The 25,499-nt window shown below is 48.5% G+C and overlaps 1 protein-coding gene and 1 non-coding gene across 4 annotated transcripts in view; one reads left to right on the top strand and one right to left on the bottom strand.

Annotated features, from left to right (window-relative positions):
• Nucleotides 1-25,499, bottom strand: part of fto (FTO alpha-ketoglutarate dependent dioxygenase) — a 637,435-nt gene that overhangs the window by 535,196 nt on the left and 76,740 nt on the right. The window lies entirely within an intron of this gene.
• On the top strand, nucleotides 14,790-14,989 carry LOC140384997 (U2 spliceosomal RNA). The gene has a single exon (XR_011933264.1). It is a non-coding gene; the product is annotated as a U2 spliceosomal RNA (small nuclear RNA).

Below are 25,499 nucleotides of genomic sequence, written 5' to 3'. Positions count from 1 at the left end.
CCCCTGATGGGAATATTAATCGCATTGAACCTCTACACACTCCTCTGATAAATGAGAAGAACATTGGAGCAAGAATCCTGAGGACACCGACATAGAGTAGCCAGATAAAGCACTTAAAACCCGCAGCAGTTTCAAGTGAACCAATTGTGCTTTCCAGTGATGGTGAAGATGCAGATAAGGTCGACCCGATTATCCATTGTACCACATTAACTCCAGAGATTAAGCATTTATGTCTGGGGAGTAGAATGTGGGCAATTGAGAACAGTAAAAGAGAGACTGTGACTGTGCCAGTCCCAGCAAAATCAGAACCAGAGACTATGAAGGCATGTACATTAGAAAAGGATGCATATGAAGTAACTGAGAAGAAAATTGAAACGGACTGTTCTTTGGAAACTAGTACAATGACGAAAGAAACATTGGATCTAACATTTGATGCCCTACATATGGGAGAAATTGAGGGAAATGAACAAGGTTCTGTAATGTCTGGGGGAAGATTGAAAATTCCAAAGAAGAAAAGCCCAAATGAAGGACAACGGCAAGACAATGACAGTCCACCCACATTGTTTGCACCACCACTGCACCAGACAGGCAGTGTCGCAACCTCAGTGATGGCACGCTCAGAGTGACAGCAGATGCCACAACGACAGGAGATGGATCACGTGATAAACACACTGGGTCAGCAATAACAAGCAGCAGCTACAGTCCAAGAGGAATACACCAATTTTCACCACAGCCACGTCCACACATTTGTTCCACACCGACAGTGCGGCCAATGACAGCTCATGCTGGACAAACCCAGTATTCAAGCCTGCAGCAGCCAGCAGTCTATGCAGCATATTCTCAAACAGGCCAGCACTACGGATTGCCCACTAATGGAATCAAGACCAAAGAAGGACTACCGCCAACGCAATCGGCACTACAGACTGGATGCCTTAGTTACTGCCCAGGATTTGCTGCATCACAGCCTGGCCAGACAGCATATTCCTATCAGATGCAAGGTTCTAGTTTCACACCATCACCAGACATTGATTCGAGCAGCAATTCTGTCTCTAAATCGACATACTTCAACGCTTCTCAGCAGATCACCCTTCCAGCACAGCATGTGGCCAGAACCAGTATGCACAGTCTCATCCGACTTCAACATCTGGCACATCCATGACCTCGAATGATACTGTTGATGGTACCTCTTCAATGTCAACGACCTATCAGCTACAAGATGCCATCCGACAGCACGACCACAAACATAAAAAGAAAAAAAGAAAAAGACTCCAAATCGGACTGCGCAGTGATTCGACCACTTCTTGGTTCCTGTTGATGGCGCTCAAAACCAAGAGAGTCATTTGACCATGATGTTTGATGGTTTATGGACTCGCATGAATGATTTGGACTTATTGTTTAATCACCGTTCCCATGACTTGTATATACCTTACCTTCTCTCCCTGTTCTTTGTTCAGTTTTTCTTAAAGTGTACAGAAAATATGAACATATAAAAAGGGGAGGATGTGGTGATGTGCATCACTGTAAATACATGTAAGCTAGACAGACACTAGAGGGAGCACCAGAAACATCACACACACACACTCAACCAATAGGTAAGTTAGATGGGAGGCGACCAATGGACATTCACGATACACAAGGAGGTGACACGACCACAGGGGGGCATTACACCAACCCATACATAAAGGACACCACACACATGATCACCCCTTTCGGCCAGTGGAGACAGTCAGTGAGGAGAGGCGCAGGGTTGATTCATTATCACACCCACCACATGGAAGACAGCAGATGGTCAGTCAGTTTAGGTAGCTACAATAGGATTAGCAGTAGTGTCGAACTCAAGTTACAAAAGTGTACATAGTGTAAATAAATGAGTTGGAAGTTATTTACACGTCTCGACCTTCCTTGACAAATGCAACACAAGGAAGCCGCTTATGTTACAAAGGAAACATAACAAAACAGTTGTAAGATGTTTATTTATGTGTTCTTTGTTTTTCTTTTTTCTGTAAGGAGGGGGGGTTTGTTGAAAATATGTAAAAATTTGAATAAAAATATTTCTTCAAAAAAACAACAGCTTGCATTTATCTTGCTGCTTTAATGTACTAATCCATCCCATGGTGCTTAACAGGAGCATTAACAAACAAACTGACACTAAGCCACATCATACAATATTCAGGCAGGTGACCAAAAGTTGGTCAAAGAGGTAGGTTTTTGAGGAGTGTCTGAAAGGAGGAAAGAGAAGTGGAGAGGAGCAAATTTGTTCGGGAGGGAATTCCAGAGCTTAGGCCCAAAGATTAAAATAAGGGATACTCATGAGTTCCAAATTGGAGACGCACAGATATTTCAGAGGGTTATAGGACTGGAGGAGAGTCCAGAGATAAGGATGGATGAGGTCAAAGGAGGGATTTATAAAGAAGAATGAGAACCTTAAAGTCAAGGCATTGCTTAAGTGGGAGTCCATGCAGGTCAGTGAACCCAGGGGCAATAGGTGAATGGAACTTGTCAAAATTTGGCCATGGGCTGCAGAGGTTTGTGACCTCAGGTTTTATGGAAGAACATTGGCCAGGGGTGATTAGGAATAGTCAAGACTCAAAGTAATAAAGGCATAGATGATGCTTTTAATAGATGAGCTGAGGCAGGAACAAAGCAAAGCATTACAAATATGAAAAAATCAATCTTAGCAATGGTGCAGATATGTAGTCAGCTCATGTCAGGTCAGATATGACACCCGGTTGCAAATAGCCTGATTCAACCTCAGTCAGTTGCTCGGGTAAAGAATGGAGCTGGTGATGAGGGAATAGAGTTTGTGGCAGGGACTGAAAATAACGACTACAGTTTTCCTGCTAATTAGTTGAAGGAAATTTCTGCTCATTTAGTACTGAATGTCATCAGGAGAGCAGTGAAGACAATTGACTGGGTTGCAAGAAATGATCATGAGATAGGGCTGAATGTCATCAGCATACATGCAAAAACTGCGCTATGTTTTTGGATGATGTCACCAAGATAAATCTTGTAAATGATAAATAAGGGGCGGGATTCTCCGTTTTAGCGGCAGAGTGCTGACGCCATCGTAAACGCCGGAGCGTTTTACGACGGCGTCATCTGGCCGCTAGAAGCAGTGATCCCCCAACCCACAGGGGCCCAGCACGGCGCTGGAGCGCTTCACGCAGCTCCAGCTGCCGTTACGGGCCCCAGTGCGAGTCCGCACACATGCGCCAAGGCCGGCGCGGGTCCACGCATGCACGTGGGTCTCCACGCCGGACCCCACGCAACATGGCAGAGACCTACAGGGGTCCGGCGCGGAGGAACATAGCCCTCCCCTCTTGGAATTAGCCCACCCGCCGATCGGTAGCCCCCGATCGTGGGCTTGGCTACCGTGGAGGCCCCCCCCGGAGTCGGATCCCCCAGCCCCCCACCAGGATGGCACCCACAGCCAGAACACCGTGGTCCCGCCGGGTAGAACAACACGCGAACGATGCCATCAGGACTCAGACGAATTTGGCAGGCCTTGGCCCGTCGAGCGCAGAGAATCGCCGGGGGGGGGGCTCCTGACAGGCACTGCGGCAACCGCGCCAGTGCCGCCGATTCTCCAGTCAGCGGAGATCGGAGAATCCCTCCCAAGGTGACCCAGACATGTTGCTCAAACAGCTAGGAGGCGAATAGCCAGTTAATGTGTTTTGGTGGTGTTGTTTAAGGGCTGACACAAGGGCAATCCCTATCTCTTTTCTGTACAAGTGATATGCTATATTTTACATCCATTAAACTAGTCAGATGGGATTGGGGTTTATCATCCAAAGTTAGCACCTTTGAAAAGGCAGCATGTCGCTTGTGCTTCGGCCTAGAAGTAAATGTTCCAACCATGACGATAGGCCATATAGTCTTCTCCTATTTTCTTTTCATCTTGTGCAATAGAATCATGGATGTATGTGAACCTTCTTGTAGAAAATCCAAGAATGGTTTCAGTCTTGTCAATATTGAGTTGAAGAAAGTTCTGACTCAGTTGCAATTTGATTTTGGATAGATAGCTAGTTAATATAATGTTGAGCCAATGGTAAAGTCAGAGATAATGAGCAAGATTCTCCACTCCCGCGCCGGTTGGGAGAACCGCCTGGGACGCCAAAATTTCCCGGGATGCCGGTCCGACGCCCTCCCGCAATTCTCCCAAGCGGCGGGAACGGCCCGGTTGAGTTCCGCGGGCCGCAGGCCGGAGAATCGCCGGAGACACCCAAAATGGCGATTCTCCGGCACCCCCGCTATTCTCAGGCCCGGATGGGCCGAGCGGCCAGGCCAAAACGTCGGGTTCCCCCCGGCGCCATCCACACCTGGTCGCTGCTGTCGGGAACAGCGCGCGAATGCTGGGGGGCGGCCTGCGGGGGGCTGAGGGCGGATCCTGCACCGGGGGTACCTCAAATGTGGGGTGGCCCGCGATCGGTGTCCACCGATCGTTGGGCCGTCCTCTCTGAAGGAGGACCTCCTTCCTTCCCCAGCCCCGCAAGATCCGTCCGCCACCTTCTTGCGGGGCGGACTTAGAGAGGACGGCAACCACGCATGCGCGGATGATGCCAGTTATGCGGCGCCGGCCGCGTCATCTATGCGGCGCCGCCTTTACGCGGGCGACAAGACCTGGCGCGTGTAGATGACACGGCCCCGATCCTAGCCCATTGTCAGGGACTGAATCGGTCGGGATCGGGGCCATTTCGCGCCGCCGTGAACCTCGACGGCATTCACGACGGCGCGGCCACTTCGGCGCGGGAGTGGAGAAACCCGCCCAAAGTGAGGTGATAAAAAGACTCGATGCATAGATGGGGAGGTTTAAATATAAATCTTCATGATGATCCTTGCTAAATAATGAAAAAAACATTCAAGACTGGAAATTCCTGTCAGGAAGTCTTGTTACAATCATATTTCTATTGCAGTTTTTTAATTGAAATGTAATGGTTTAATTTTGCAAGCAAGATCATGGTGAGACTATTAGCACTTACTCGTATTAAGGAGTAAAATGGACAGCAACCTTTGGCCTTTGCACATATACAGTTAAGAACAGAAATCAGGAAGTTGCTGTCCAAGTAGCTCTGCACCTTCAGAAGCTCCAACACTATCCCATCCAGAGACTTGACATTCAAACACTTGAAGGTCAAGAAGTTGTCGTACTTTTCACAATAAATGTCCAGTAAAAGTTAGGGCTTATCCATTCAAGTGTTAGTGAATTTTTTTATTTAAAAAATAATTTTTTATTAAGGCATTTGTAATTTTTTAACAACAATTTTGTTGCAAACATAACACAGTAAATAACACCCCCCCCAAACAACAACCATACCCAGCCAACATGGCTTACATATACACTTGGGTTAGTGCATTTATGATGGCATATTATTCCTTAATTTCTGCCAAGCAATCATTCTACCACTGAAAATTTACTTCACAATGTAGAGCCTCCTTCTTTCAGATTTTAATTGCTGAAATTTGAAAAAATAATAAAAACTGTCCCTTTTATCTTCGCCTTTTTATCCTGTCTTTCTTTATTTCACTTTATGTATTGATTTGGCATTGAATAAAATATTGTAACTACATTTCCTGCTTTAGGCACCGTGTGGTTCAGTGAAGATTCTTCAATCTTGGCCGAGGTGAGACACTCGTCTTTGTTCAGGCCCCAATCCCATGGAAGGGTGCCCCGCTGTTTCTGCTCCCTAATCACTAAATGCTAGCGTAAATGGCATGTGCTGTTCACTTGCTCCTGACCACAAAATTGAACCCATTAAGTCGAACAGTTAAATAACTAGATTAGTAGGTTCTACAGTTTCAAATTAACATATCATCTTTACAACTAAAATGTCCAGCTTTTGTTCCTATTATCTACTAGTTTCTTTTGAGGGAAGACAGGAAATTAATGTAATATAACATTGGCTTACCAACTAGTTGACAAATCTTTATGTATGTAGTGCAAGAACATTAGAAAAGCTATTTCCACAACAGAAACAACCTTTGCTCAAGCCATTCTTTGATTTATTCCATGGAAGCTTCCCAACCCTCAGAGATTTAAGTGTCAGAGTAATTGGAGCAGATCTAGAATATGCTAAACGTTAATGCCTTATAAATGTGCTGCATTAAACATTGAGTGCATAACTCACAAACACATTAGAAATTTTGACAATTTTGTTTTAAAAATGTTCAATTAGCAAAATATTGGATTCAACTCAGTGGCAACACTTTCAGGAACCTCCCTATCTCTTACCATAAAAGTAGATTGCGACTTCTTTACCTAACTCAGACACACTCATGAAATGTGCTTTTGTAAATTACAACCGCTCTGCAAAACTGTTAATCCTAGAGGCTAGTGAGTCAAAAAGGCTAGACCTCCATAGTGATAGTCTCAAACTGTGTCCTCAACATTGAATGAGAAACTTGGGTGAATACCATGCAATTTCAATATCAACACCTAAGGAGCTGAGAACAAACAAAATTTGACCACAATGAATTCTGAAACAAACAAATTTGTTCCTATCTTTCAAGATTCCTATCCCTATTTAGCATCCTTGTAGCCAGATGTCACTCAATGTATGATAGTAATATATACCTAGGTTTCTGTACTATCTCACTTTCGCCAAATGCCTAGAGACACAAAATAGAGCTACAGTTGGCTCATGTTCAATTTAGCTCTCTTTATGAAAGGAGATGGGTGCTATTTGGTACTTTGTACTCCCAAAGGTACAGTGAAGATCAAAAATACTTGATATGTGCGGGGAAACTAAAGTTGTGTCATACCAGCCTGTGACATCAAACTATGCCTGACTGAAAAAGTAATCAATTGTTACTTTTTTTTCCACTTAAAGGATATCCTAAATAAAAATGTCTTTTTTAGTAAGAATGCTGTTAAAATCCACAGTAAAATTAAAGGAAAAAATATAAACACTCGATCTGTGTGTCACTGCACAAAGCTGCCATCATACTGTATAGACTCTGAGCACAAAAAGTATGGAAGCTAGGAAATATGACACATATCCCTGCCTATGTTAAATGCCCAACCCAGACCAAAGCACATAATATTGAGTTGCACTTGAGTCTTAATACTTGCTCACATTTGATTGTCAGTTATAACTAAGTGCTGCTCCTCAGCTTGATGCACAGACAAATATACACAGCTGGGTTGTTGCAGCACACTGCACCTCTCACATATAAGGAAGCTGTCACGCAGATGTCAAATACATCAAGCTATTCGCAAATTCCACAAAAAAAATGTTAAGTCAAGCTATACCAGATGGGCACCAGAGTAAATAAGTAATAGTTCACAGCTTCAGAGACAACATACATTTTGTTATCCTGGGAATGAATAAGGCAAATAAGAGCACTAAGTTCACGTGACATCTCCGTAAATGTTCTAAACTGTATTTAATAACTTTAAAAAAGTAACTTTTAATTTTGACTTTGAAATATCACAAACTTAATTTTTCAGTTAATTTTATCAACTAGCTGATATCCTGTGCTTTCTCTGCACAATAAAATGTTTCTCTATTGTAATCATGTCTGTGTCTAAACATTTTGTCTGCCCCTCCATCAGCTGTTTAATTTCTGCTTTTTCTCTCCCTTTATTAAGCTCTCATGAAACTGCCAACTCTTAATTCTTGGTTTGTATTGGTTCTTGTCATTTTTCTGTCTACTTCTTTGGTAAAGACAGCCTTTCCCATTTCCACTTCTGTATATCTTGGATGTTCTCACTTGTTCTCATGCATGTTTCTTTCCTGATTCATTCAGTTATTTCTTTGTAGCTCACTGAAAAATAGCTGCCAACATATCGAATATGTGCACGAGGAATAAGCAGAAATAGACAGGAAATGCAGGCTATCTTGGAGGAAACAAACATTGTGTGAGAGAGAAACAACAGGCTGGGGGGGGGCTTAGACTGGGAAGTAGCAGTGGCATGAAGGGGTTGTGAGATTGGGGGACGGTTTGGTAACAATGGAGTTTGTGATGTAAATTTCTGTGGATTGAATGGTCTTCTTGTTGCTATTACGTTAGAGACAGTTCAGTAGCCTCAAGCAGCGTGGACACATCTGGGAGGTATTGCTACATATGCAATTGATAGAGAGCAGGAAGCTTGGGGACACAGAGGGAAGGAAGACAGCAGAGACCAAGAGGATCCAACTTACCGGTTCATCCAATTAAACAATATTACAGAATATTTTTGGCAATAATAAAAATATTAGATCACACATTCTTTACAAATGAGGAAATTAAGGCCGATCTTAATTTATCTATCTATCGGGAAATACCCTACAGTGCTCATAATGACGCAACCTAATTAGAAATTTTGTCTTCACCACTCGAGATGCAGTTGTAAATTTTAAATGTTCACCCATTTTTGTCTGAACAACAACTGCCTGAAATCAGTCTCAAATTGACTGTTTAATAGATTGTACATGTTCCTTGGTCCAAATCTCACTTTTTGGCATAAAGCAATGCTCCAGATCTATTACTTCCATTCCCTTAACTATCTGTTACACTTCTGCAAGATCACTTTCAAGATAGCAGTCTTTCAGTTTACAAAGCTCATGCTCTCCAACCTATCCTCAGAACTTAGCTCGGACACTAGGGATCAGGCACGTGGGGTGCAATTCTCCGACCCCCCACCGGGTCGGAGAATCGCCGGGGGCTGGCGTGAATCCCGCCCCCGCCGTGTCCCGAATTTTCCGCCACCAGAGATTCGTCAGGAGCTGGAATCGCGCTGCGCCGGTCAGCGGGCCCACCCCTGGCGATTCTCCGGCCCGCGATGGGCCAAAGTCCCGCCGCTGTCAACACTCGCCCGCCGGCGTGGGTTAAACCTCCTTTTGAACGGTGGGACAAGGCGGCGCGGGCAGGCTCCGGGGTCCTGGGGGGGGGGGGCGGGGGGGGGGGGGGCGATCTAGCCCCGGGGGATGCCCCCATGGTGGCCTGGCCCGTGATTGGGGCCCACCGATCCGCGGGCGGGCCTGTGCCGTGGGGGCACTCTTTTTCTTCCGCCTTCGCCATGGTCTTCACTCTGGCGGAGGCGGAAGAGACCCCCTCCCCTTCGCATGCGCGGGGATGCCGTGAGCGGCCGCTGACACTCCCACGCATGTGGCGCCAAAGGCCTTTCCCGCCAGCCGGTGGAGCGGAAACCACTCCAGCGCCGGCCTAGCCCCTCAAGGTGAGGGATTGGCCCCTAAAGGTGCGGAGAATTCAGTACCTTTCAGACGGCCCGATGCCGGAGTGGTTCCCGCCACTCCATTACGCCGGAACCCCCCGCCCCGCCGGGTAGGGGAGAATGACGCCCACGGTTCTTTTCTGCACTACCGTCAGTGTTTGAATGTCTTTTTTGTTGCTTAGTGACCAGAACTGGATGCGGCACTCAAAGTGCAACTCAACCAGATCAACACACAGCCTTGCATTCTACTGATGTTACAAGAGTCAACAGAAAATTTGTTAAGCTTTGACGCTATATCTTGAGGTACTATACAATATGCTTTGTTACAGATTTTTCATTTTAAATTTTGGAATTTTTGAACACATTCTTTTTGCAGTGTGAATAAATGACACAAGCTCAGTATTTTTAATTTCATGTTTCTTTTATTAAGCATGGCGATTTGAAAAATTATTACATAGTGAAAATCTGGAAATGTTGCAAAAGGAAAATTTCATCAGCAAAGTGAAGCAACATTAGTGTGCAATGTGAAGCTTTACTTCCAAAAAGCAAGCTGAGCCGGTGACTTCACACAGGGCAGCTCCTGCTTGAAGGCATAGAAAAGAGCTATTTTTTCCGAAATTGGGTGCAACTTCGACAGAAAGGTGTCGCTGCAGGTCAGAGGAGTAGTTCACCCTGGGAGCAGTACGTCCACTGATTACCAAACCCCAGCAGAAGAAGGAGAAAGACTTGGCCAAGGGGTTGGAGGGGACCTGTGGCGCAGCAGCCAGTAGCAGGATTGCGGAGGGGGAAGGGCTAATGCAAGTCAGAAAGCCCTAGTTGGAGCAGTTGATGCTTTGATCAAGGATGAGTTCCACCAGCAGAAGGAGATGCAGGAAAAAAAAGAAAAAATGAAAATCGCTTATTGTCGCAAGTAGGCTTCAAATGAAGTTACTGTGAAAAGCCCCTAATCACCACATTCCGGCACCTGTCCGGGGAGGCTGGTACGGGAATTGAACCGTGCTGCTGGCCTGCTTTAAAAGCCAGCTATTTAGCCCAGGAGGATCGCTCGAAAGCCATTGAAGGGGCTGTGGCACCCCTGAAGGGATGGAGAGGGTGGAGAAATGTTTGGAGGTGCAGAGGTCGCAGATCCGAGAGATTGAGAGGGTGGTGTTGGATCACAGCGATCGGGTAGTGGCATTGGAGACAGAGGTGGGGTTCTTAGGAGACCTTTGCAAGACATTGCGGGCAAAGGTGGAGGAGCAGGAAAACAGTTTGAGCAGGCAGAACCTTTGGATATTGGGCCTGCCTGAAGGAGTGGAAGGTCTGAGTGACACGAGGTACGTGTCGAGGATGCTGGCTGGGCCGGTGGCGGAGGGGGTGCCGGATAAGGCCCCTGAAGTGGACAGAGTCCACAGGTGTCTGAGGCAGATGCCTAGAGCAGAGGAGCTGCCGTGGGCAGTGATTGTGCGACTCCATACGTTCCAGGAGAAAGAGATCTTACGGTGTGCCAGGGAGAAGCGCAACTGTGAATGGGAAGGGAACAAGGTCTGAATATATCAGGACATTGGAGCTGAGCTGGCGAAACAGCGTGCTTTATCGGCGGCAGATCAGGTTTGGGGTGCTCCACCCGGCGAAATTATGTGTGATGTGTGAAGGCTGGAAATATTACTGGGGCTGCCATGCAAGCAAGTAATGCTGGTTAACGGAAGTGAGGTGCGGGAGAAGTCCAAGAGAGGTGGCAGTGGGGGGGTGAGGGGGGAGGGGGCAGGAGGTGGTAGGGAGGGTGATGCTACGCGGCGAGGTGGGAGAACAGACATGGTCAGGGGCGGAGAAGGGGGCCATTTTAGATGGGCCATGTACAGGATGGAATTGTACATGGCTAAGAAATTGTACACGCAAAGAAAGTGAGGGACCCTGGTGGGAGATATGTGATTGTGAGTGGGGTGTTAGAATGGACTCCGGTGGTGTCGGTGAATGTGTATTCTTCGAATTGGGATGATGTAGGTTTTATGAGGGGGTTGCTGGCAGCAATCCCGGACTTGGCCATGCATCAGTTGATTATGGGAGGAGATTTTAACTGTGTCCTAGAGCCGAGGGTTGATAGGTTGAGCCCCATGTCGATGTGGAGCATACGAATGGCAAAGGAGCTGGGTGGGTTTATGGAAAAGATGGGTATGGTGGACCTGTGGTGCTTCAAGAACCCAGGGAGAAGGGTCAGATGTGCATAGGGTGTATTCCAGAATTGATTTTTTTGTGGTGAGCGGTGAGGTGTTGATAAGGGTGGAGGAGGCAGAGTATGCGGGGATATTAATTTTGATCAAGCGCTCCACTGGCTGGAGATTCGGCTTAGATTGGGACGGGAGCAGAGGCCAGGGTGGAGGCTTGATTTGGGGTTGTTGGTAGACGGAGACTTTTGTGATAAAGTGCAGGCTGCGATTAAAGATTATGTAGAATTGAACCAGAATGGGGAGGTGGCAGTAGCCACCTTTTGGGAAGCGCTAAAAGCAGTGGTCCAAGGGAAGATGATCTCATTCAAGGTTGATGCGGTTAGGAAAAGGAGAGACTATGAACGGCTAATGAACGAGATAGTGAAGATAGATAGGGAGTACTTGAGGGTGCCCACCATGGAGGAATTGACGAGGAGGAAAAAAATTACAGGGGCAATTCAATACGGTGACAATGAGGGGGGGAGGTAGGACAGTTGCGTAGGGCAAGAGGGGTGCAATATGAATACGGGGAGAAAGCGAGCCGCATGCTAGTGGACCAGCTACGGAGTCAGGCCGCATCCAGGGAAATATTGAGGATACGGACTGGGGCCGGGATGTGGTGCCAGAAATGGGGAAGATAAATTAGGTGTTGTGAGTATTATAAGGAGCTGTACAGGGCGGACACAGGGGGTGAAGAGGGGGACATGGGACGGCTTTTAGATAAATTGGAGTATCCTCAGCTGGAGGAAGAGAAGAGGCAGGCGCTAGAGGAGCCCCTGGGGCTGAGTGAGATACTGGACAGTATAAGGGATATGAAGTCGTGGAAGGCTCCGGTGCCTGATAGATATCCAGCGGAATTTCATAAGAAGTTTGCAACGGACCTGGCACCACATCTCTTGGGGGTGTTTAATGAGGCATTGGACAAGGGGGAGCTGCCGGAGACGATGACGCAGGCAACGATCATGTTAATACCGTAAAAGGGGAAGGACCCGGTGGAAGTGGGTCATATAGGCCCATATCGCTATTAAATACAGACGTGAAAGTACTGGCCAAGTTATTGGCGGGAAGGATGAGTCCTTGAGGTGGTTGCGGAGAACCAAACAGGCTTCGTAAAGGGCAGGTAGATTTCTAGTAATATAAAGAGGCTGTTAAATTTAATTATGACCCCATCAGGTGCCCAAGTACTGGAGATTGTGGTGTCCTTGGATGCGGAGAAGGCATGAAACCAGGTGGAGTGTGGTACCTGTTTGAGATGCAGGGAATGTTTGGGTTTGGCCCAAGGTTTGTGGCATGGGTGCACTTGTTACATGTGTCACCTAGGCAAGCATGCGAACGAATGACATGGGCTCACGGAACATCGAATTGCACAGGGCTACAAGGCAGGGATGCCCGCTGTCATCGCAGTTGTTTGCGCTGCCTATAAAGCCTCTGGCAATGGCTCTTAGGGGGTCAGCAGAGTGGCAGGGGATTATGGGGCGACAGAGGGAACATCGGGTGTCGCTCTAAGGTGCCAAGGATTAGGAGCACCCTGTTACAGAGGCAGAGGCAGAAAGGAGGGTTGGTGTTGCCGAACCTGCTTCATTATTATTGAGCGGCAAACGTGGAGAAGGTGAGGTGATGGTGGGAAGGAGAGGGTGAGAAGGGGTTAGGATGGAGGAGGAATCCTGTAAGGGGTCCAGATTAAGGGCTATGGTGACGGCAGCGTTGCCAATGGCGCCGAGCAGGTACCCAGTGAGCCCGGTGGTGCAGTCCAAGGTGAAGATCTGGAACCAGTTGAGGAGACATTTTAGGATGGAAGGGATGTCGGTGTTAACGCTGTCGTGTGAGAATCACGGGTTTGAGCCGGAGGGGATGGATGGCATGTACAGGAGGTGGGGAGAAGTGGGGCTGGTCAAGGTGAGTGATTTGTATCTGGAAGAAGGGTTTGCCAGTATGGATGAATTGAGGGAGATGGTAGAGCTCCCGAGAGGGAGTGAGTTTGGGTACCTGCAGGTAAGAGACTTCACACGGAAGGTTTTGAAGTGTTCGCCAGGTTGCCGAGGTACCGACTGCTGGAGGGACTGTTGCTTCCGGATATGGAAGGGGAGGGTAGAATTGGAGACATATCCAATTGGCTGGGAGAGCAGGGAGGTGGGCGGGTGGTGAAGATTAAGGAAAAGATGATAAGTTTAGATAGGTAGACAAAGAACAGCTATTCCCATCAGCTGATGGTGCAGGACTTGGGAACACCAATTAAAGGTCTGGCCAAGAGATGTGGGAATGGCCATGAGGAAGAATGTTTTTTTTTTTAAACTTGAGGGTTAACAGCCAGGAACCCTACCTACGTGGATGGTCGTAGCAGAGACAAGCAATGATTTCATGAAGATATTGAACAGACATTTGGGGGTAGCAAACCTGCACGGCTATGGAGATAAAGTGGGAGAATGGGACTGTCTTGATTGCTCTACAAAAAGCCGGCATGGACTCATTGGGCAGCATTACCTTCTGTGTCGTAATAATAATAATGGTGATGATTCTATGACTTTTAGATTATACAAATAAAAAAATTATAAATGATAGATCCCTGAAGCAAAAACAGGAATCCTAGGAAATTCACAGCTAGTAAAATTATTCATTTGTTTTAAAAAGCTAAACCATCTTTTCTCTTTACAGGTGTTGACTGAGATGCTGCGAATTTCCAGCTTGTTTTTGTTTTTCTGATAAATTATTTTATAGTCTCTACTTCAAGAGCCTCTCATGGCAAAACATTTTAATGACGCACTCTCTTTCATTCCTTTAGTGGTCATCCAAAATTGATGTCCTAGCTTTCAAGGCACCAGTGGAAATGTTATTTTTCTATTTATCCTCTCAAGCCCATTCGTAATCTTGCTCTCCATAATCTTGTTTCAGTAAAAAAGACAAAAGCAAAAGAAAGCTGTGTTGGACCCCAAAAGTTCTATTCTAAGTTAGAAGAAATGCTTCCCAAAAGGTCTTGTGTGATAATTATTTGCTGGATTTAGTTCATGGTTTTAAAACACAAGGGATGTTGCTTTGGGGAAGGTGTATTCTCGGAGTTTCGTAAAGTCGATAGATTAGTTAGGTGATATATTCAAATATACTTTCTGGGTAACCATTATTGTAGTTAATTATAAATGTTTATTACTGTTGCTTTATGTGTTTTAAAATTCAATAAATGTATTGTTATTTGAATAAATTACAACATATGGGGCTTATCTCTTTTCTCACACTTTTCCAAATTGCAAAAATAAGCTGTTAAGAACCAGCGTTCCAAGTTTCCCTTCTGGGATTTGGGATATACTTGCATTGAACATCAGCGGGGTTCATAACACAAACCAGTGAAAACAATCTCTAATCATGTGCCCCATTATAACCCTTCATAAATTTAAATACCTTTCGCATTTTTGGTGAAAAAGCCTCAACATCTCAAGTCTCTTGTAAATGTATTCCTCATCGCTTCTCGTCCTTTTGGCTAAGGTCAAGTGTAGTATCTGCTCTGCCTTTTGGCTCAGATCTGGTATGTCTCGCTTGTGGGGACCATGAATTGGATTCAATTTGAATTTGAATTGGTGTTTGGAGCAGGCAAGGAGCTGGATTAGGGGTTCGCCCCTGTCCACACTCTGAGCCCTGACTTTGTAACTCAGAAAAAGTAATAAAAACAAAAGTAAATGTAGTCCTCCCAACCCTGGTAGTATCCTGGTGAATCTAGGTTGCAAATTTCCATTGTTTTAATTGTGTTTCTGGTAAGAACTATAAAAACTGCAGCCTAATATAGCCCAAGGCTGTAGAAAGTCAACATCACTTCCTGAATTTTGTATTCCTGATACAAGTCTAAGGATTCCATTTGCTATTTTACAGCAATTTTACTCGTGCTGTCACCTGTATCAGCCTGTGTAACTGCACATCAAAATCTGTCTGCCTTGTATCCGTTTAAAATCTTCTTTCTTTTGCTTTTGTCCAAAATATATGACATCATATTTTTCAATACTGAGTGATGAATCTGCCCATTCATCTAGCCTATTTATATATGTACTTATAGTTTTTCAAAATGCTTGCCACAATTTGCTACATCCCCAAAAGGTGGTGCCAGTATTTTTTTTTTAAACATTCCCTCATTTTATCAGCTAAATGAGAGTGGCTTCAACACAGACCCCTGCGGACTATTTGCCACTTCTTTCCAGTCTATGGAAGTTATTTTTATTTCTATTCCTATAGTTAAGGGCATAAAAATATCTATCCATAGCAAAATTCCCTTCATTCTATGTACATTCACTTTCTATGTGGTACTTCATCAATTTATTTGTGGAAATCTACATATATCACCTCTAGTCTTCTCTATTTGCTTTCTAATTTCTTTAGTCTCTTCATTTTAAGCAGTCCCTCTAGATCAAGGATGATTTGCTTCCACTCTGGTTTCAATGGGTTCTGAGATGGCTGATGAATTCAACACACAATCTGCAGACTCTACCATATGTGGGGCAGATGGTGCTTGGAGGCTCGGGTAGATGAGTTGTTGGGAAGTTTGTGTGCCCTCTCCGATGTCTCGACTTTGCCCGTGTGTGTTATCAATGGAGTCTCTCACTGTATTTGGTGTTTTCCTGAACGTACCTTCTCTATTTTGGTTGGTCACAAGCCAGGGGCTCCAATGAGTCAAGGGGATAATTGACCTCTTCTGGGATGCTTTGAGGTAATCTCAAGTGTTTTTCATTGTCCTCCTGAGAGTCTCCTGCCATGACCGAGTTCAAAGTCTTTGTTCTTCCAGAAACATCAAGCACTACCTGGATGAAATCTATGCCAAGTGAACCAAATCAAGTCATTGTTCTCCAACTGCTTTATAATTTCCTTTGCAAATTTTAGAAAATGTTATTCTAGAGCCTTTAAAATTCTTCCCTTATATCCCTCAATAATTCAATGACCTAGCAACCTTAAGCTTGAGTGCATGCACTTTCATAACATATATCCTTTAATAATAACCTCCACTAATTATACCAACCCACCTGATGATTTTACAATCCCAATTTGCACCTCTTTTGTGAAGAGTGAGACAATCACTTATGTGTTTCTACCATTCCCTCACCTTAACCATCCTTCCTTTATCCTTCAGAGGCCCGAAAACTACACTGATCATCAATCTACCTTGATCGTCCTCATAATAGCAATGTTTTACAGAAAGCCATTTTAAAATTAAGATTCTTGTTACCATTGTAGAAAAGTGGCAATGTAGTTTGGTTGCATGTTCTCCAAACAATAGTAGTCTCCCTCTCTTGATGTTTTGATAGCAACAAAAATAATTTTTGAAAGAGAACAGGATAAATATGTGAATGGGGAACACTTACAGGGTTAAGGGGAAAGAGCAGGGGAGTGGGATTAATTGGATAGCTCCTTCACAGACGCCAGCAGAGGCTGGACGAGTTGAATGACCTCCTTTTATGTTGCATCACTCAATGATTCTACGATTGTACAATCCTTTAGCATTCCCTTCATTTCAACTTATTTGCAATTAGGGTTATTACAAATGCCCCAAGGGAATACATGTGTGCTAGATGAAACAAGAATCTTCTCCTGCTTGAAACTGTTACTGTTACAATGCATTGCTGATAATAGTGGACCCTAAAATTAAGTTATTGATTCCAATATTATCTCCACATCCAAATTAATTTGCACTTTTTCCTATTGACATATTCACTGGAGTAATAATAGCTTGGTACTTCCTTATGGTACACATGTTTTGATCAAATTCTGTCGTTCTAGATTCAAATTGCAAGGGATGGTATCAATAAAGTTATTTTTTATTAGATCCTGTCATGCCATTGATGATTTCCTGTACTGCATCAAGTATTGCACTGCTCAAAAAGACCGCTTTGGTGTGTACATGAAAAGGATAATCCAGAATATTCACAAAGTAGAACTTGCGAACATGTCCACTGGAGTGAGTCCACATCCTACCTTTCTATGGCAAGACACGTTGCTACAGCAACCTGATGTGCCTCTAGGCCATCTTGCCCTCACAATATTTGAACTTTAGCACAACACTAAACATTGTGTTTTTTTTTAATTGCAGCTTGTGCAGCAGTAGGTTAAACTTGCAACATGTAGCTTCCCCAGGAGGTCAAAAGCACAGAGTTGTGGGAGTACGTTGTGTTTGAGTGTGAAGTCAATATATGTATCACACATAAACACTGCATTGTGCGTTTGTTTTGAAAAGCAAAAAGAGAAAGAATTCCTACAATGTATTTAATGGACCTTAAACGGATAGCGCACACCTGAACAAATCTGTTCCTATAGCACAGCCTCAGGCTTGTGCAGGTCCACAAAGCTCGAGAATTGTTGAGTTACAATCTGCAGAGCCATCCAGCTCAAGGAAGTGCAGTGGGGTCATGCTGGTCATTTTTATAACATTCAAGCAAACAACAGATAAACAAGAGCCTTAGAGAACAACACATTATATCCTTTTCTGTATTGCCATTAAATAGATTGCGTTCCATGGCATAACACCTTTGCTGATTCCCATTCATTAATAGCTTCAGTTTCTGGTTCCCACACACAGACCTGTCAAATATGCGAATCACATTTAACCAGTGTAAATGGTTATTTACATTAACATTTATTCATTTACATTAAAAAAACAATTTGGTTTCAGATGAAAAATGTTTCTACTTCTAACATCCTGACTCTGAGACATACCTCTTTTATGTTAAAGATCTGCTAATTGTTGTTTTAACCTTAGGGAATATCATTCATCTATCTTGCTGCAGGTTAATGAAAAAGTACCGACAATTCTCTTGCCCAGTCCAGTGTTAGATTTGTCACACGTGATTCAACACTTTAAGTAATGATAATAGGAAGTTAAAATGAAAGATAATTTTTACGAGACCTCTTTTTGCTGGTAGTATGCCCCTGAGCCTCACCCCAATAGACTCTATCAATAAAACCATGGCATCATTCTGAGTGTCTTGACAGTGTAATCTATTTTCAAGTTCCCTTCACATTTGTGCATCCTCTTAGAACAGGTGCACTCCTTTTGCTAACAGAAGCCTTGTGCCTTCTGTAAATGTTGGAAGCAGGTGTATTTCCTCTACTAGGAAAATGACTAACCTCAAAACACCAAGCCAATTTCTCATTTTTAAAACATTAGAAAAGCATGGGGATGTTTAATCCCCATTTGAGCAGTGGACAGGGAAATTTCATTATTTTTTTCTAATTATTCAGACAGTAACTGAAATTACAATTTCAAAGATTATTCATTATTGTTGAAACAAGGAATAAAGGAGGAAAGCTTCAGCCATCGCATTTAGCAATGATCAAATTCATTAATGTTTCATTTAACAAGTTTTTAAACATTTGTCATGAGTACTGTAAATTCATTGTTTGGAAACAATGTTTGGAAAACATGATTTCCAAAATTTGCCTGCACTTTAGATTTTGCATTTTTTTCTCACTAATGTTTATATTATGGATACACATTATTATGGATAATGTGTTAAACTGTACCATTATTGTACAGCAGCTTGATTTTGAAAAAAAACAGAAATATAATTACCGTACTCATTACATTACCATTGTGCTTTCATAAATTAAATGCTTACCAATCTATGTCTAATACCACTCATCAGGTTAAAGAATGTGACAAGAGGACTGTAGACATTAATGCGCACCATGCAAAATAATTTCAAACATCAAAGTCAAAATCAGTCATTAAAATGAAAATATTTCAAAAGAATGCTTGAAAAGAGGGTGAAAAGTTAATGCAGTTAAACCATCCAAATAGGTTTAAAGCATATAAATAGGTTTAAATATCATGAACCATGTTCTGCCGCCCTTTGTGGATAGTAATTTTTGTATCCCAAGATCTTGACTCCACAAGGCAAAATGCTTCAGTACAAACTGCATCAAGTAACATTTGGATACAAGCTCACTGCAGCACATGATGTCCCAGAGGCAGTGTCAAGAACTATAGGTTTTAAGGGCAAATGGCTGTGCCATCTTGCCCGCTAAAGTGAGTATCAATGAGGAGCCCAAGTTTTAAATTTTAACTACTGTGCAGTTTCTGACATTTCTGTACTACAGCTCAATGTGACTTTGTCAAGTATTATTATATAGTAAAGCCCTATTGACATTATATTTGTATAGTTTTTTAACCAAATTTAAAATTCTTCTTTTCATCTCAATGAAAGGAGTACAAAAAGTAACACCATGGGCGTCATTCTCCGACCCCCCAGAGGGTCAGAGAATGGCCGTTGGCCGCCGTGAATCACGCCCCGCTGCCGAAGTCTCCGAAGGGAGAAAAGTCGGCGGGGCGTTAATGGCGCCGCTGCCGCGGAGAATGTCACGGGTCTGCGCAAGGCAGCCGATTTTCGGCCTGCCGATATTCTCCCTTCCGCATGGGCCGAAGTCCCGTCGACGTGATGACCGTTCACGTCGACGTGAATCAAACCTCCTTTTCATCGGCGTGACCCGGTGCTCCAGGCTCACGCCGACCAGCGTGGAGGTGAGTGACGGCCTGGGGGGTTGGCTCTGGGCAGGCAATGGCGTGGCCGCAGTCTGATTGCGTGAGGAGAGGTGTGTCTCGGGTTGTGTGTGTGTGTGTGCGGCGGGGGGGGGGGGTGGTTAGAGTAGGCTGGGCTCCGGGGGAGTGCCGGGAGGGGGTCTGTGCCGGGGTGGGGTCCGTGCTGGGGTGGAGGTTGGAGGGGGGGGGGTCCGTGCCGTGCCGGAGGTTGGGGGGGGGGTCCGTGCCGTGCCGGGGTGGAGGTTGGGGGGGGTCCGTGCTGGGGTGGAGGTTGGGGGGGGTCCGTGCTGGGGTGGAGGTTGGGGGGGGGGGTCCGTGCTGGGGTGGAGGTTGGGGGGGGGTCCGTGCCGTGCCGGGGTGGAGGTTGGGGAGGGGGTCCGTGCTGGGGTGGAGGTTGGGGGGGGGGTCCGTGCTGGGGTGGAGGTTGGGGGGGGGGCCCGTGCCGGGGTGGAGGTTGGGGGTTGGGTCAGTGCTGGGGTGGAGGTTGGGGGGGGGGGGGGGTCCGTGCCGAGGAGGGGGATGGGAGGGCAAGTGAGTTGGTCCACCTAGCCAGGTGCCAGCCTCCAACAGTTGGACCCATGCGGTCCATGCCACCTGGCTGGGGGGAGGAGAGGATATGGGCAATGATGACATGTCGTCGTTCCCCTCCCCCCCCCCACCAGGCCGTCATGTTTTCAGATCATCCAGCGATGTTGGCCGCCGTGGTGGCAGCCGCTCATGTCTATGTTGCCCTGGATGAGGAGGAGGAGGAGGAGGAGGAGGAGCGTGCCAGAGAGGCGGCGCAGGCTGCCGCAGAGGGGCAGGTGGCAGCCGCCCAGGCTGGAGGGACACCTGACCGACAGGACGAGGAGGGGGAGGAGGACGTCGCGGCCCCACGGCAACGGAGGCACCCGAGGGCGCCCCGTGTGTACCGGCCCCGGCAGTCATACCAGGACCTCACGGACCGGGAATGCAGGAGGAGACTCCGGATGAGCCGGGAAACCGTAGCACACATCTGCCACCTGCTGGCACACCTGTCACCGCGTGGCACTGGCGGGGAACACCCTCTCCCCGTGTCAGTCAAGGTTACGGTGGCCCTGAACCTTTATGCAACGGGGTCATTCCAGGCACCGAGTGGGGACCTGTCCGGCATATCGCAGACATCGGTGCACCGGTGCATCCGGGCAGTGACAGATGCCCTATATGCCATGGCGCACCGCTACATCCGCTTCCCCGTGGACCGGGCCAGCCAAGATGCCCGGGCCGTGGGCTTCTCTGCCGTTGCCGGGTTCCCCATGGTCCAGGGCGCGATCGATGGGATGCACGTCGCCGTGCGGCCACCTGCAGATAACAGGGCCGTGGTCACTAATAGGAAGGGGACCTATTCGATGAACGTACAGGTGGTCTGCGACCACCGCATGATGATCCTGCACGTCTGCGCCCGTCACCCAGGCAGTGTACACGACTCATTCGTGTTGTCGCGGTCATCCATCCCCGGCCTGTACAAGGGACGCCATCCCCGGCTGAGGGGCTGGTTGCTGGGCGACAGGGGCTACCCATTGCGATCGTGGCTGATGACGCCTATACGGAGGCCACGCAATGAGGCGGAGAACCGCTACAATGATGCCCATGTAGCGACAAGGGGAGTGATCGAGAGGTGCTTTGGTGTGCTGAAGATGCGTTTCAGGTGCCTGGACCTCTCTGGGGGCGCCCTCCAGTATCAGTCAGATAGGGTCGGCCGCATCATTGTGGTGTGCTGCGTCCTGCACAACATAGCCCAGCAGAGGGGCGATGTGCCGCAGGCAGAGGAGGGCGGAGTGGAGGAGCAGCAGGAAGAGGCCCAGTCCTCCCCAGATGAGGGGGATGGGGGCAATGGTCAGGGCAGACGGGGTAGACACAGGCGGGTGGCTGTCCACCGTTACCGGCTGGCCCAGCGGGCACGGGACAGACTGATAGACGCCCGCTTCACTGACTAGATGGGCGTGGGAATCGGGTAGTATGGCCACAGACCGCACAACATGGCAACAGCCGACCATCCACACCCCCCACCCATCCACCCACCCAGCACCCTCACCCCCCTCCCCAACCCCACCCACCCCACCCGCATGCACACCACCCCCCCCCCCCCCATTGCCGATCCACCTGCGGCACAACGGGCCGGGCTCACACAGTTGCGGGTGGACGCGTGTCTATCGCAGGCCATGGAGGATGATGACAACCCGCCCTGCGATGAGCTCCTGGCTCTACATCGTTGGACTATGTCTGACCCATGGCCACAGTACCACCATCCACCCGGACCATCCCTGCATGCGGCTGTGACACTGCAGCGCACGGTCCCGTCCTCTGCCCGGGGGATGTTGATGGCGGCCCAGGGGGAAGGGGGCAGACTCACCTGGGGCTGAGGTAAGACCACCCCTCACACACACACTTGCGCTCAACGTACATGACACCCCCGCACACTTTGGACAGAGCACAAAGGCAGCTTCGGTAGGTGTAACATTGACTTTAATAACCAAAGGAGTTCATGCACGTGCCCTAGCCCCTAAAACTCATGTGTGCCCTGCACCCGTGCCAACTTACTCAGTGTCTAATTGTTTGGCCTTACGGGCCCTTTGACTACGTCTACGTGGTTCCCCAGACGGTACAGCAGAACTGGAGGTGGACTCCTGTGATTCCTGCCCTCTGACACTGGATCCCTTTGGCGGCCGTTTCCTGGGGCGTCCTGGCCTAGATGGGCCAGGCTGCGGCCCGGGCGACTGGGATGGCGAGCTGCCAGCCTGTCCTGCCCGTTGCCCACCCGATGCACCTGGGTCGGAAGGGGGGGGGGGGGAGTCCGAGGTGTCGCGGTGTACCGGGACCTCCCCTACAGAGGGAGCCGGGATGGACCACACCACCTCCTCCTCCCTCGGGGTGCCCGATGGCCCCCAGGCCTCTACATGGGTGGGGGATGCGAACGGACTGGCCATCCGACGCCCCCCCGACATCTGGCGCTGCCAGTCCTGGAGGCCCGTGCTGGTATCGACAGGGGTCTGCAGGTTTGCAGCCATGGAGCCCAGGGGGTTGGCAAACCCTGTCTGTGACAGTGCGACGTCGGCTCGCACATGGCCACTGGCGCCGATGCCGTCAGCGATGGCCTGCAGAGACTGGGCCATGGCCTGCTGAGACTGGGCCATGGCCTGCAGAGACTGGGCTATGGCGTTGAGCGCCTCTGCCATCTGGCGCTGGCACTGGCTCATGGCCTCCTGTGAGAGGGCAGCCATGTCCTGGGCCACAGATGCCGCCTGCACGGAAGGCCCCAGGCCTCGCAAACCGTTCCCCATGTCTGACACCGTCGCACCCATTGCCTCCACCGCGGACGCCACCCGTGCGGTGTCAGCCTGGGTGGCACGCATGACCGGCACCACTCCCAGCTCCTGGACGCGGGTGGACTCCTCCACCTGCGACCGCAGCCGCCCGTCACCCTCTTCGCTCGTCTCCGGGTCGGTGGTTGCATCGGATCTATGTGTGGGTGTGGTAACTGCAGGAACCCGGGATCCATCTGGGCGGCAGATGTTCGCTTGGGCTGGGCTGCCCTCTGACCGCCCGGTCCCTCTGCTGCTCCTACCTCCACCTGCTGTACCGGGACGGCTGTGTTGTGTGCACCAGTGAGTGTACCAGACGCCTCATCACTAAAGTGCCCAACCGTGGTGAGTGTTTCTGCGATGGTGGAGGGTGTTGGTGACAGCAGTGGCGTTGTGTCGTGCTCTTCGTCCCACTCTGAGTCCATGGCACTTTGGGGTGGGGGTTCGGGTCCACCCATCTACTCTGAGTCACTGTCCGGTATTTCGTCTTCCTGGGTAGTGCTGTCCCGGGTAGGGGTGTCCTGGGTAGTGGTGTCCTGGGTAGTGGTGTCCTGGGTAGTGGTGTCCTGGGTAGTGGTGTCCTAGCTCGGATGTGACGGGGGCCTGTGGCTGCCCCCCTCGTCGCTGGGTGGTCGCTCCCGCACGTGACGGGGGTGTCGTCTCCCTGTTGCTCCAGGTCTCTCCGTCTCCCGTGGTGTGCGAGGGGCATCCTGCGGGCGTCGCATGCTGGAGGGTCCGGGTCTCTCCGTCTCCCGTGGTCTCCGAGGGGCATCCTGCAGGCGTCGCATGCTGGAGGGTCCGGGTCTCTCCGTCTCCCGTGGTCTCAGAGGGGCATCCTGCGGGCGTCGCATGCTGGAGGGTCCGGGTCTCTCCGTCTCCCGTGGTCTCCGAGGGGCATCCTGCGGGCGTCGCATGCTGGAGGGTGCGGGTCTCTCCATCTCCTGTGATCTCCGAGGGGCATCCTGCGGGCGGTCTGCATCTGCGGGGATGGGTGCCTGGACGTTTGGTCCTGCGATACACAATGAAGCATGCATGGTTAGACATCAGGCAGTGATCAGGTGATACGGGGGAGGGGGATATAGGGCAGGGGGGATATGGGGACGGGCTGTCGGTGGCTCACTCGCTAGTACGCCCCCGACCTCTGCATCAGCAACCTCCCGGTCCTCAGGTCCGCCAGCCAGTTCCAGGGCCCTTTCCTCGTGTACGGTCAGTGGCCTCTCATCAGCGGGCCCTCCTTCAGTCCTCACATGCTCCCTATTGTTGTGTGCGCGCTTCTCCTGTGGGGGGGGGGGGGGGGGGCAGGGGTAAAAGGCAACAGTGTTAGGCAGGTATATGAATGCACGCCATCGGTTGCGCGTGCATTGCAGAGGTTAAGGTTAGGGCTGGATTCACTTGGGGATATGGGGGAGGGGGGGATATGGGGGAGGGGGGATATGGGGGAGGGGGGATATGGGGAGGGGGGATATGGGGGAGGCTCACCCTGCCTGCTCTGGCGAGGTCGTTCACCTTCTGTGGCACTGGGTGCCTGTCCGTGGTGTCAGGGCCACAGCGGTGACGGCCTCTGCCACTTCCCTCCACAGACGCCGGCTGTGGCGTGGGGCAACTCTGCGGCCGTGCCCGGGATACAGGGCGTCCCTCCTCTGCTCCACCGTGTCCAGGAGCGCCTCCACATCGCGTGACTCGAACCTCGGGGCTGAGCGACGGCCAGCCATCCAGTCGGGTGTTGCGGTCGGGTGTTCCGGTCGGGTGGGGGGGAGCAGCGCGGCCTTATGAGCGTCACGCCGTGCAGCGCGTATGACGCTGCACGGCGTGAACCACTGCGCAAGCGCGGATCCCGTTACGTCGCTGCTAGCCCATTTCGGGCCGGAGACTATCGACCCATTTTTCCGACGTGACGCAAGTCGGATTTGCGCCGTTTTTTGCGCCGATCGGCGGACTTTCCACCGATAACGGAGAATTACGCCCCATAATCGGAAGAACAGTGCTGAACCATTATCCTCTATTCCCCAAAGCATATGGTACAGTCGAATGAAATTATTTAACCTTTCCCAATTCGTGGCACATCACGATAAATGAAAAGGACAGTACATTTGGTATAATTTTTAAGAAGTAAAAACAAATAGAAATGTAGGTATTGGTAGATAAATAAGACAAAGCATGGTGACTTAATGCTAGTAATTGTAGCATTTGTTTTGCTAAGTAGGGAGCTTCTGTTCTCGTAACAGAGAAAATTGCTTATGTATGTAAAACTTGACTGTTCCCTTCTTCAGTAAATGGAGCACTGCACTTAGTCTATATCTACAGGATGGAAAGAAACTTTAAAAGCAAAATAAAAT

Source organism: Scyliorhinus torazame, chromosome 10 (assembly GCF_047496885.1).
Source record: "Scyliorhinus torazame isolate Kashiwa2021f chromosome 10, sScyTor2.1, whole genome shotgun sequence".
Classification (NCBI taxonomy): domain Eukaryota; kingdom Metazoa; phylum Chordata; class Chondrichthyes; order Carcharhiniformes; family Scyliorhinidae; genus Scyliorhinus; species Scyliorhinus torazame.
Note: the sequence above shows the minus strand (reverse complement) of the source record. Positions and strands in the feature narration are given on the sequence as shown.